This window comes from Antedon mediterranea, chromosome 3 (genome assembly GCF_964355755.1).
Source record: "Antedon mediterranea chromosome 3, ecAntMedi1.1, whole genome shotgun sequence".
Lineage (NCBI taxonomy): Eukaryota > Metazoa > Echinodermata > Crinoidea > Comatulida > Antedonidae > Antedon > Antedon mediterranea.
In genome coordinates, this window is record NC_092672.1 from 15,449,703 (window position 1) to 15,463,941 (window position 14,239).

Here is a 14,239-nt window from a genome sequence, read left to right on the forward strand (position 1 = left end):
TGGTACTGATTTTAATAACCCTGTTTACTATTAATTAAATTTTTAAATTTACGTTCAATAATTTGCCCCAATTTGCCGACTGTACACTGTATGGATGTCCATCTTTAAAATACCTGCACACAATAATACAAGGATGCTTCGCATTTACCTATCTTCTTCTACGATAATTGTTTTTAATAGCTGAAAACCGTTTGAACAGCTCGAGTACAGCATTATAATGTTGAAGACAGGCCAATTTTCTAAATTTTGATAAATTTAATATATGTTTATACAAATGTATTGATTTGCGACGAATGGAACATTCCAATTTCTCAGTCTTCAGTATAATTATTTTGTTTTACACAAGTAGGTAAATTTATGGGCCCTTAGGGGATAAACTTAAAACAATATAGCATTGCAATACTTTGACAATACTGTAAATACGTTTTAACCATTTTTGGTCGCCATTTGAATCAGTAAATTTTGAATGTGGGTAAAGTTAGATATTTGAACACATATACTAATAAACTGTATTACTGTGAGTGTGGGTAGGCCCTATTGTTAGATATATAAACATATAATAAATAAATTTGTTACTGACAGTTGCTTCTCAATGTTTGTTAATTAATAATTACAACAAATATTTTGTTACTGAGTGGACAAAGAATATATTTAAAAATCCTCTTCCGCATCCCTCAACCATAATGTTACATACAAAACACAAATTGGGTTTGGTTAAATGAGTCCAAATAAAAAATTTGAACTCATTTTGTGACAAGTTTCTCTTCCTGAAGTAATTCCCAGGGTGATAATTTTAGTTGACTACATAAATCATCGTGTCTATTTATTCATTGCTATAAATGACGATGTATTATTTACGTACATTTGAAATCGTCAGTTTTTTAATGCTGAAATTACTGTGTATTCGAGAACCATATGTGGGCACAACCCATTTATAAATAAAAGATAATGAGTATGGTATTGTTCAACAATATCATGTTCGAAAATTAGTAATTAGTAATGTAAACTGCCAAACTGTAAGGATATGGTCAAATTACACTAAAAAGTATAGTAACTGTCTTCTCTATAATATACTAACTTAGTTATATTAGCAAACAATGATTAAAACACAATTTATTAATTGAGTAAAAAAACATTGGTTTCATCTTTACAGCATGTGTCTGAAACATCCAAGTATTATGATCTCAAACTATGACTAAATTAAAGAAATGAAATGAAATTACAAAGAGTTTAACATGTGCCTGAAAGTAAACCGACCAATAGTTTTGACCATACAAAGGGAAGAATGCCAAAAACACACAGCGATTTTCAGCAAGTTTAGCTGTTTGTTGGCCCAAAAATATGTTTGTAATGTGAATTGAATTTTATGTCTGGCTGTCAGATATTCGGTAGGAAATCAAATTTTTTATTGATTAATTATAGTGTCTAAATAAATTTGAGCATTTAAATTGATTTAAAATTTCAGAAAACACTTCTTGAAATGTGTTCATGAAATTTCAATCAAAATAAATTTTCAAATTAACTGTTTATACATACCTTGAATGAAATGCAGATTCCTGAAAATAATATAGACTTTGATTTAAAATTGTTGTTGTATCTTTAATTTAGCTCACTTCACTCGTAAAGATTCCTTTTTGCTATAATATTAATTCCTCGCAATAACAGCAATTGAGAATTATTTGAGTTGCGATTGTTCGTTTATATGACATCCGCCAATTAAGATGTTGTAAGCATTGATGCAGGTACTAATTTCATGAGATTTTGTCTTTAAGTAATGGCTATTTTGAATATATGATAAATTTGCAAGTTTAATCCAGCTTTTGAATGTGTATCATATATAAACTGACACGGTTACAGCGACATTAAATGAAAAGTAATTATCCAAAAATGCGTTATCCTTCACATCAGTAATTACTGGCAATTGTAAAATACTTGCATGCAATCAAGCAAAATGAAAGTGTTCAGCAAACACAAGTGCAATTGGTATCTGTAGGCAATAATTAGTTTTAAATGTTATTGTCAGTAATACTGACAGACTGGAATGTTGGTTTTTTCCACACAGGAAATATATTTTGAAATAAACAGCCTTCTGAACATACCACATGCGCTATATGCTATTCTATTGCAATACTATTCAAGCTTGACTAGTATCACTGACAGAGCTGTAGATTAATCTGAGCGGCATTTGCACAATAATAAGTTAGTAGCCAATTGTTCTTGGAGAATGAGCGGACACATTAGCAGGGCTCCATCTTCTCTACAATCAGAAAGTAATCCAATTCACTTTGTCTAATGACTCAATTGACTCAAGCACTGTAATCCATTATGGCCATATCGCTCAAAACCAATGTTTCTCATTCTTTTCAGCTTATCTTGCAAATGTATCGTGCAATGCTGGCTAATTAAGGTCTAGGCAGGTGATAATTTCAGTTTATTAGTCAAAGTGTATTCTCATAAACCTACTAATTCACCAAACACATTAAGTGAAAACCAGGTATAACTTAGATCATAGACCTTAATTTATGCTTAGATATTAATTTGTGAGTTAAAATTATATGTGATATATGTGGTGATTGATTTTAAGTTAAAATTCTTTTCAAAATAAGTACTGAAAATCCATGCAGTGTATTTAAAAATTATGCATGTTTGCAAATGACCCGAAATGCTTTAATTTTTTAAATTAATTTTTAAATTACTGTCCATTTAGTTATATGCAATATGTTGTATGTTATATGCCATATGTTGTATGTTATATGCCATATGTTGTATGTTATATGCCATTTTGTTAATTCTTAGTCGGTAATTAAAACAGCAGTACAGATTATTGGACCTTTGTCATTCTCTCGCATGAAACACTGTATTATATGTGTCTGCCGAGTGCTAGCTTTGATGAGTACCATGAGTACTGTGCATCATGCATCCCGTCATCATGCAGAGAATCAAGGAAAATTTGGAAGATTTGACGTCATGCAGCAAGCACATGGTTTTCTCTCGATTTTGGCCAATTAATTATCTGATGTTTTCCAAGGGCATACAAAAATGATCATTTAAAAGAATGTGTGATGATACACACAAAACGTTTATAATGTTCATTAGATACACATAATAATATCGGTGATTACTAGGCTACAGTTATTAATTAAAAATAAATGTTATTTCTTTATGCATACTGTTTTGCATGCCAAAGTTCAAACCAACTCAAATTAGAGTCTGGCTGTGAGTCGCGACACGGCAGACCAAACATGCATTTACTAAAATCCAGAAAACAGCGCAATGACTGGCCGGCCGCCAGCCCGCTTGCCTGGCATATTGCCAACATTTGTATGTAAACATATTTAAGAACACAATGAGAAAGTCAGAAAATATAAAGTGATGTACTACAAAAATGTACTGTACAATGTGTATAAACAAATCAGGCAAAGAACATTAATTCTAAACCACCCGGTGAAATACTAAAATCTAAAGATGATAAAGATGAGGAAATCTGTGAGAATGAGAAAGAGTTGCCCCAACCGAGACTCGAACTCGGACCGTCTGCTTGATATGCAGATGTCCTAACCATTAGACCACTGGGGCTTTCATGGTATTATCCAAACTCGATAATAATTAATGTTCTTTGCCTGATTTGTTTATATATATATATATAAATCCAAAGGCAAATTACTGAAAAAATGACAATGCTGTGGGTATCAGTGGCTGGATCTCAATGGAGATACAAAATAAAAGCGAAAAGCTAAATCAAAACGAGAAGTAAAACAGCCAGAAAGTTAGCAGAGCTTTCGGGCAACACTAGCCCTTCATCAGTGCAAGTGAAGGAATTTGGATAACGTCATAGTATAAAGCTGGCAAGTGCTGCCTGCTTTATATATATATAAACTCATCAGGCTAAGAACATTAATTCTAAACCGCCCGGTGACATACTGAAATTTAATTAATTAATTTGAAACGATAAAGATGAGAAAATCTGAGAATGAGAAAAAGTCGCCCCAACCGAGACTCGAACTCGGACCGCCTGCTTGATATGCAGATGTCCTAACCATTAGACCACTGGGGCTTTCATGGTATTGTTCAAACTCGATTGGATAGCGACTCTTTAATACTCTCGGCGTGGTACGGCGGAACAGCACTAGTCCTCAGTTGTACGCACGCGCACCAGAGATCAAATTGATACGCCCTCATCTTTCAGTATTTTTATTCACGAGACGGGATCTCTGAAGAGATACTTTTATATATATAAACACATTAGGCAATGAACATTAATTCGAAACCGCCCGGGGATATACTGAAATTTAATTAATTAATTTGAAACGATAAAGATGAGGAAATCTGAGAGAATGAGAAAAAGTCCCCCCAACTGAGACTCGAACTCGGACCGCCTGCTTGATATGCAGATGTCCTAACCATTAGACCACATATATGCAGATGTCCTAACAAAGAGGTATATTGTTAATCGCAGACATGCTGTTACCATCTCCTTTACAGTCTTGCCCAAATGGGTTTTGAACCTCCCTTTGCATTGATGCTTAACTGTCAAAACTACTCATTTAAAAGGAATTGATGAGATTTACAGGAGTTTTCCAAGGATGTCACAACTAAGGCCCTGTTCAGACCCATGGCGTTAGACCGTTTTAGCGTACGACGCTAAAAGAATGTGTGTCTGAACAGTTGGGGATTAGCGTACAACGCGTCGTACAACGGTTGTAGCGTTGTAGTGGAAAACGGTTGATAGTACCGTTTTAGCGTACGACGCTACTGTAAGTCAACGTTGTATCCAATCAGAACGTTTCCTGTTATGACGCGAAACAAGGTTTGACCTAGGCTGACATCTTGTATCGTCAATGTGTGAGATGGATTTCAATAACAAAAAGGCCAGAATAAATAAGGCCTAACTACACTACAAATACAACTGTTACAAAGGCTACAAACTATTATCAACTGATTACCATTATATTTTCTAACAAATGACATAAATACATGCACCTTGTATTTAAACATAGGGACTACGATCCCATCCGCTTTTAGGCCTAGCTAGGCCTAGAGCCATTCACGCATTTCATTCAAGCTAAAAACTAGCGTGGGACATCAAGTCACTCATTCATCAAGGCAGACTAGACTGGACAAGTTTAATGCTGAAAACCCACTAACTCCTAAAAAAATCAGTAAACAAACAAGGGGAGCTGTGTCCCTTTTATTAGCAAGTTAAGGGTTATTTTCAACCGACTGAACTAAAGAATTTTGACTGGACTGGATAGACTAATCACAATCATTGTTTTCTTCATCATTACGAGGCCTGCTTTATTTTCGTAACACAAGAGCCTGGGGAAAATGTTTTTTACTACAAAATAAAAACAATAGAAACAGAAATTTGGCTTTACTATATTTTTTTCTTAAATAAATGCTGAGGTATGTTTTATTTACGACAAATTTTGTCATAATTGTAGGGCTGAGATCTAGGCCTATATACAGTGGAAATAATGATGAAAACACGTGGGTAAGAGCACATGAATATGCAACTAGAAACAACCTGGATGACGTACTTCCGTTGTAACGATAATCGTACGCTATGGGTCTGAACACCTCGTTTTTTTCTCTGCGGTTTGTAACGTGACCTTGATAGTAACGTTGTACGCTAAAACGGTCTAACGCCATGGGTCTGAACAGGGCCTAAAGTAGGCCTGACAGTAGGGCAGTGAAAGATAATCCATAAATAAACAAAGTAGCCTAACACAGTACCTCAGCTAGAAACATTTTCATCTCAAAACCAAATTCTAGGCACATATTTGAATGTATCTTTAAAAAATATCATACCTACATGTTTGAATTTTGAAAATCCACAAGCATTTTTCTGTCGGGGAAATCAGTTACCTCCTAGTGTATGCGTACCTACCATCTGGACATCTGAGTCTGGTGAGAAGTTCATGACATGACATACAGGACATCGAAAATTTAATAACTTAACTATAAGATGCTGACTAAGCAAAGATGGCATGTTGTTTGTTTAGTAATGTAGGTCTACAATAAAATGTCTATTTTAGGTGGCCCACGGTACAGAGGGTTACTCGTAAATTAAAAAATTGGTAAACATACGAACAATTAACATAAATCGTTTTTGCTGTAGAGTAACACGTCGGTAAACTTCGCCTGGAAAGTAACTTCATTTTGGTCCCTGGATGGAACATGATATACGCGTCTAGACCCAAACAATTTGTACAAAGAGAAATCGCCAGACAAGTGCGTACCTATTGTTTAGTAGTTAGTGAATGCAAATAAAGTGTATAATAGCCCTCTGACGTACTCACGGTAAATGGAACGTTGCAGTTTTCTAGGCACTGAACGATTTTTACTGTATTATGTTTTTTGACGATAAGTCCCCCGACAAGGCCCCCCCCCCCCCCACTGGCACCACCACCGATTTTAAATAAAATTGATGACGCAATATATTTTAAATTGTCCGTCTTCCTACTCATATCATAATATTATAGCACAAGTACGGAGGATGAACATTTAACAATAACATGATTGTATTTTCATTCTTAGCTAATAGAATTAAAGAAACACCATCAAAGCAATATGTTTTATCTTTAATAATATTTATTTATTTATTTTTTATAATTCGACACAATAGCAATACATACATCAATATTCAAAGAGAAAAAAGAGGTACGGTACATAGACATAATGTGAGTTTTTTAATATTATAGTACATTATAATAGTGATTCAAAATAACTTTTAAATGAATTTTGTTTCAAGCACCTATAATTAGGGTATTCAGTTGCATGGCTACACCTTGAGGTCACACACACACAGACAGCACATTAAAGTAAAAAATTGACCATTTTGAAGTGCCATTTTTTAATTATTAGATTAATATTTTTTGGGCAAATAATACATTTTTGGAAAGGTACACATGTCTACTTTCAAGTGCTGCAGACAATTCGCGGAAATATCAATTATTCAATGAAATACAACAAGATTACTAACACCCTATCCAGCTGGTCACCTCATGAACATGATGAGGGAAATTCCTGCTTGCAGTTTATGACCGCCCATTTTTGGAGATCTAAAAATATGATGCTTTTTGATTGGAGTTTCCGTGACAACCTGAGGTGATTGACAATTAAATTGGTTTCCTAAGTGAAAGGCATGGGCTTTAGCTTGTAAACAAAGCATGTCCCAGGTTTATACGATGTCTAGAACAGAATTGGTGGACTTTCAAAAATAATCTTCGTTTTTTCGGTAGGTTGATGGAATATTTTAAATCAAAGACACATATAATATGAAAATATAATGTTTAAAGTAGCTATTGTTAAAATCTTAGAGTAATTGGTTGAGAATTGATGAACGGAAAAAGAAAAGAGTAGGCACATGTTTTTCCTTTCTCAAGCCACAGTCCACTTGTTCCATTGTCTTAGGCTGAGGCTAGCCTGTGCCTGCCTGCACAGGACTGCCAGTAGAATTTTTACTAAACGGAGGTTAAGTCTTATATAAATTATAGTTTAACCAACATTGATTATAATTATGATTAATATATTTCCTATTCCTAACGTTCCGAAGAAATAATAATAGGTACTTTATTATTTTTAAGTGTTTTAAAACATATTAGTTTGAAATGCTTAACATCCCTATTAATGTAAATGGAATCGTCCGTACAATGAAAGTTAAATACATTATGGACAGGTCCACTTATTTTCAAGGGGTATTATTTGGTTAAATTAATTGAGGATTATGTTTTTTTATAAAAAATGAAAGGAATACATCATATTTTGTAGGTTTTTAGTTTTAATTGATTAATTTAAAAACTGCTATAAAAATCTATGTGTTTTTTCCAGTTAATATTTATTTTTTTTAAATAATACCGATTATTTTCATATAAAAATAAAAGTGAACTTATTGTAATTAATATTTATCAACAGGCATTTAATCTCTACTACAGTCATGGAAGAAGATATTCCTGGTGATTTTCTTAAAGCTGTTGGTATTTCAGCTTTAGATCTACAACATAAACTTACTGCTTGCTGATAAACTTATCAACATTACAATTACGAATGGCTATCTTTGATTTTATGTATTTTTGCGATTAAACATCATATTTTCATTTTATTACACGTTTCCATGGTAACAAAAACATTTTTAATAGAATTTTTATTACAAATTGTGTATTTATATTATACAATTAACTGGTAAAAAAATAGGCATAATGTGAGTAATAATTAAAGAGCTATGTTAGATTTTATGTATTTTTGCGATTAAATGTCATATGTTTATTTTATTACACGTTTCCATGGCAACAAAAACATATTTTTAATAGAATTTTTATTAAAAATTGTGTAATTATATTATACAATTAACTGGTAAAAAAATAGGCATAATGTGAGTAATAATTAAAGAGCTATGTTAGATTTTATGTATTTTATTACATTCAAATATTACATAGTTTCATTATGTATTAATAATAAAACAATAATTTATGATTTTTTTGGCAACATTTTTATTGAACATTATGTATTTACATTACATCAATAACTGTTGAAAAAATTAGGCCGGTACACTTTATGGTTAAAAAGATATACCCAATTATGTACAAAATATCAATGATTTTGTTGACTGTTTTGGACCACTTTTAGCTTTTAATAAAATAATAGAAAACATAGAAACCAATGTCTTCGACTTCCTATCTATTTTTTCGTATTGTTTTTTAATGTAACTTTTGAACGCCTTGTCCGATTTAAAAAATTTAAAAAGCATTGTCATTGTCTTTCAATTCTGCTTCATATGGTATCATTTCCAAGTTCATAGGGTGTCAATCAATTTTTCACCTGAAATCCCTACTATAATTTGTATTGTATTGACACATTGTGTGTAAACTGGCCGCTATATTAGCAATGAAATGATTGACATGGCAAATAGATTCAAACAAAATTGTTATTGTATATCCGAAAGACCATATTATTATTATAACTCAATGGTGAAAGCTTATTGACTATCTTTTATTGGGATATTGTCTCCCACTCTAGCCTTAAGGCACCTAGTTAACAACTAAAGGTTTCTGACTGTAATAGTATACCTTATGTAGCCACATACAAGTAATTTAGGATTAAATTATATTTACTCATAATTATATTCACTATAAATGCATTTGTATTATCTCTCTCTTAAAACGTTTTTCGTAATTCAGACATTACACTTATATGATTTGTTTCCATATTTGTCTGTTATTGTGCTTTTTTCCTTTTTTAATTAATTTTTTTTTGTTATTTGATTTATTTAGTTATCTTTTGGTGATCTTTTAACTTTCTTTTTAGTTTCATAATACAGATATTATAGTACTTAACAGAGAAATGGTGTTGTTATGTTATATTTTCGGTCTTCTACTACTATGTACGATACACTAAAAGAATACACTATTACACAGTACAAAACTCTACATTACAAACATGGTAGGCAAGCATTAAATCATTCTATTATGCACACTTACTAATTTCAAACATACAGTTTTTTAAACTAAAACCATACAACGACAAGACATCCACCAGTTCAGTTCAAACCATTTTAAGGTAAAGTTTTATTTAATTAATTTCCATGCACTCTGCCATTTTCATATAAAGATACCGTGGAACCACATCAGGTCAAGTTCAATATTGAATATCGAAACGTGGCAGGCTATAGGCGCTTGACCTTTGACAAGATCGCCTAAAATTTATAATTTAAAACTACGATACTTAGTATTGTATATTCAGGAATTACCGCTCCATAGTCTCTTTGCTTTTCTTCCTTATTCCTTATTAACTCAAAATTATTACAAACATTACTATTAATATGCCTAGTATGTAAACATTATTGACATAATTTCATTAAACATCCACATAGAGTAACTCTTCTTACAAATATTTTTCATAATGCTACCTTTTGTTGAGTTTTGACTATTATATAAAAAAATGCTATCGGCATTTGACTGTCTTTACATTGTTTCGTGATGATTTTAATTTATTATTATATGCCATAGCAGCTAGTGATTTTTTCCTTTTCTCTATCTAAGTTACTACCGAGATACTTCTTCTCATTTATTTTCTTCATATTAAATATTCCTACATACAAGTTAACTGTTAATGTTTATCAAAAACTAAATTAATGTTGACTGAAAATATAAAGTTAAAAATTGAGCATACAATTTGAAGCAGTAAATTAATGAATTTAATAAAAGTTTTCTTAAAGTTTGATTTAAAAGAGTAGGTGTGGTTCATGAAAATATTTTTACCAATCAATAATTCTCCCACATTAAATTAATTATGAAATTTTGGAACAATTTATAGTTGTATAGTTCTTGTTTACATTTCAACTCTTGCTCAATCTACATTATTGTTTAATTGACATTGAGAAAGCTAGTCGACAAATTGTAGGGGGTGTTAGAAAAATACATTTTTTGTAAATTTAGCTGATTATCGGAAAAACATTATTAGTGAAATATGTTTATAAATGGTTTTAATATATTTTCATGTAAAATTAATCTGTAATTTAATGGAAAAATCAACCAATGTTTTTTTACGATATTGTACTCTAGAAAATCGTAAAAATAAAATATTTACAGTCCTGAATTTTGAATAAAGTACAAAAGTATTAAGATACAAAATTTGGTGTGATGCAGCTCCGACTATTCAAACCAAAGGTACCAATATTTTGTTCCATCGAAACTATCTATTGAAACCGCCATTTTGTAAACAAATCATCATCGTGTGTATGAATTTATTTATAGTGAAAGATATACGTGATGTTTATATTGTATTTTTATAAAATATTCATATTATACAGATATTGCCTGCTTAGAGGTGAAATATAAGATTTTACATCATCTATATATATATTTACCGAAGCACAAGCTGAGGGAAATATTATATTCACGATTTAAGATCCTCATAGTGGTAATCATGTGATGCAGTTTCAACCAATCATGTTCATGTATTTACATAGACTATGTAATATAAAAAAATATATTCCATTACAACGTATAATATCATTTGTTTTCTATGATATATACATTTTAGTTGAGGAATATTCATCATAAATATTATAACAACTTGTATACGAGGCACGCAAAGTCCCCTAGTTACATTGTGATCGAGCGCGTTGGGCCTAGCTAATAATATTAATAATATGACCTGAAACTGGTGTAATACACTTGCTTGCAATTTTTTTTTATTGATGAACAAACAAGTAATTAATTTGAATCACAAATGTTTTATTCATTTTTTTTTAAATACAGTACGTGTACAATATAATAATAATAAATATTCAATTTTTAAGGTCTACCACATGACAATTATAACATAATTTACAGAGTATTCAACATAAAACATTTGTATTGTAATTCATTTGATTTTTTTCACTCCATGCCAACAGCGAATAATAATAACAATAATAATAACAGGCTGATTAAAATCTTAATAAAAACTATTTTAGATAAAAAATATAATTAATAATACAGACAGAAAAACAAGATGACATCTAACATGATATTACGATTATGATTAAAGAAGGGGTATGTATGTAAGTATGGTTTGGGTGAAAAATAATGTCATCTTTTTCTCCACCTCACTCTCAATTTCTTCATTATCTGAAAAATCTACAATTACTTAAAAAATATTATTTAAAAAATATGTCTGGTTGTATTATATAATTGATACTGTAATAGGATATGGCCTATGTCATTTAGGCCATGTATTATTAGTAATGATTTGAAGGGTGATTCTTAATTTAGAATAAAAAGGTGTTAATGTATAGCAAGCAAAGACATGTAAATATGGATACATGGTAGTCTGTGAATAGAGAATATTACATCTGTCACAGAATCCTTGAGTATTGATGATGGCTAGAAGAGTAAAATTTGAATGCAAAAGATACATTTTATACTTAATATTGTACTAAAATGGAAGGAAATATTGATATACTCATGAGGTACTGCAGAGTAACACATACAATTTTCAATGTGGCCAAACTTAATCAAAGGAAAAGTTGGTCATTTAAATCCATTATCAGGCTTTCATTAAGGTCTCCGTCATAAGTTTAGAGATTCTAAATAGGATAACTTCTTCCGATAATTTTCACAATCAATCTTACGTTTTGCCGCCTGTTATAAGCAATCAAGCAACAAGAAAAGAGAGATGCTTTGCTTTGCTCGTTTCACGTCTTTTTCAGATCTATAATTACAAACCCATTATTTTATCTAAAAACATTTATAAAGCCTAGCCGTATCTCCTTTGTTGTTGTTCTGCTCAATGTAATTTCTCTATATTTTCACCTAATTAGTGTTGTTTTCTTATGTCTTGCTTTTAACAACTGTTTTTATAAGTGATTTTCAGAACATGGAGATTGCTCTAAATAATGTTTTTAAATACTGATTTGTGTTTTGTCATATTATTGTGGATAAATATTTTTACATGTATACTTTAGCCTGCATTGTTGTCATTGAGTCTGTTTGGTGATATCTTATATAACTTTGTGCTTGAACTGAATTCACTTAACCTTTCTTTTATTAAAAAGCACAATGTTTTTACATTATACATTTTTTTTTGTGTGGGGAAATCCCACTTTTATTGCACATGTGATAAACAATGAATATTTAAATGATACTAGAGAGTTCTCTTGTTTCGCTTGTGCACTTTCTAGTGGGTGTACCTGAACAGTTCTCAGAAACATGCAACGCCTCTGGAAAAAGCCCAGGTGGCACCAATGCATTTGACTGTGAGTTATGCATGTTTCAACATATTAAATTCAAAATGTATAGGCCTAAATATGAAATGCATGTACAGTAGATTAATTAATTAATTATGTACGTCTCATGTCAGTTAATAATGTATAGAAAATAAGAATTACATTTTTTTAAATAAGAAAACTGTTACATAAAACGTCTTTAAAGGTAAGGAAAACGTCGATTGAGGCCATCAATCACTAAAACATTCACAAATGGTGCTACACCAAGAATAAAAGCATAATTTATCAAGTGGTTGACAGTCGGAGGGTGCTTAGCAATCTTGTCTTAACATACAGTATCACAACAACTGTTTAGTTGGGAACCACAAATAATCAAATAATAACGTTGTATTATAATGTCACAATGTTAAAAATTGAGATTCGGTATAATAATTACAAAATAATATATTATAAATTTCCATATTTTTACTACTTATAGTAAATATTTCAAGATTATAATATGTGATATTAAAATTAAATAAGTTACATTGATAAAAAAAAAGACACAAGGCCTACCTACCGATAGTTTGGCACAGGGTAATGCAGCAGTTATCACAATAGTCTCACCAGTAACAACAACTTGAGGCCATCAATCACTAAAACAAGTCCGTAGAGGACTTTTATGAGTTATCCTTGGCATCCTTTCTTGTTTTATTCATGGTTTTTTATATTTGCTATTTTTAATTGTTTGTCTGTGATTTTTTATGTTCTGATGCCGAAATAAATCAAATCAAATCAAATCAACTTGGAACCTTCTCTCTCACACTCATCTCTGTTTACTGCACTTGGATCTTTCATGGGTTCAACTTGAGGTCCAAACTCCTATCCCTTGGTCACTCCCAGAATACCATTTATAGGTTCAATAACAATTTCATCCTAACCTACAGGTGTTCCAAGAATTGACCAGGATTAACAACTCTCTTGATCACTTTCATTAGCTGAAAAACAGACATATAAGCCATCTAATATCCTCATTGGTCCCTTAGTTTCTAACCTCCGAATGTTCTGATATTCCACAATCACACACTGAACTGTAGAACCAAAAGAATTGTCTACAATTATTTATGTCTTGCATATTAATTAAAGATTAAGGCATGCATTTCATAATGAATCAAACTGAACAAATCTCTGTTATCATTTTGGTCTAATTTGTCATTTAACTTAAATCAGTAATATTATAATAATTATATTGATATAACAACTCAAAGAATTATTTATAAATGTTAATTAAATTTATTCATTCTGCTTTTATTCAATATTTCTCTTTGTAGTATATATAAAATAAAACTGAATTGCAAGAGATTTACATATAAAATGGTACAAGCTTCCAAACATCAAAGTTCACAACATTTGAAAGTTAAATAATTATTTTAAAAAGGAGATATTACACATGGAAAAAACTGATGAAAGTACTTTATACAAAATATTATTATACACGTTTTGACAGAACTATTGTAATTATTGTCGTTACTGAAATGTGTTTATTTTGGTTTA

General features: G+C 31.1%; 2 non-coding genes across 2 annotated transcripts; both read right to left on the reverse strand.

The window, feature by feature from the left end:
- Window positions 1-3,504: 3,504 nt before the first annotated feature.
- Window positions 3,505-3,576, reverse strand: Trnad-auc (transfer RNA aspartic acid (anticodon AUC)). The gene has a single exon. It is a non-coding gene; the product is annotated as a tRNA-Asp (tRNA).
- Window positions 3,577-3,982: 406 nt separating this feature from the next.
- Trnad-auc (transfer RNA aspartic acid (anticodon AUC)) lies at window positions 3,983-4,054 on the reverse strand. The gene has a single exon. It is a non-coding gene; the product is annotated as a tRNA-Asp (tRNA).
- Between the last annotated feature and the right edge of the window lie 10,185 nt (window positions 4,055-14,239).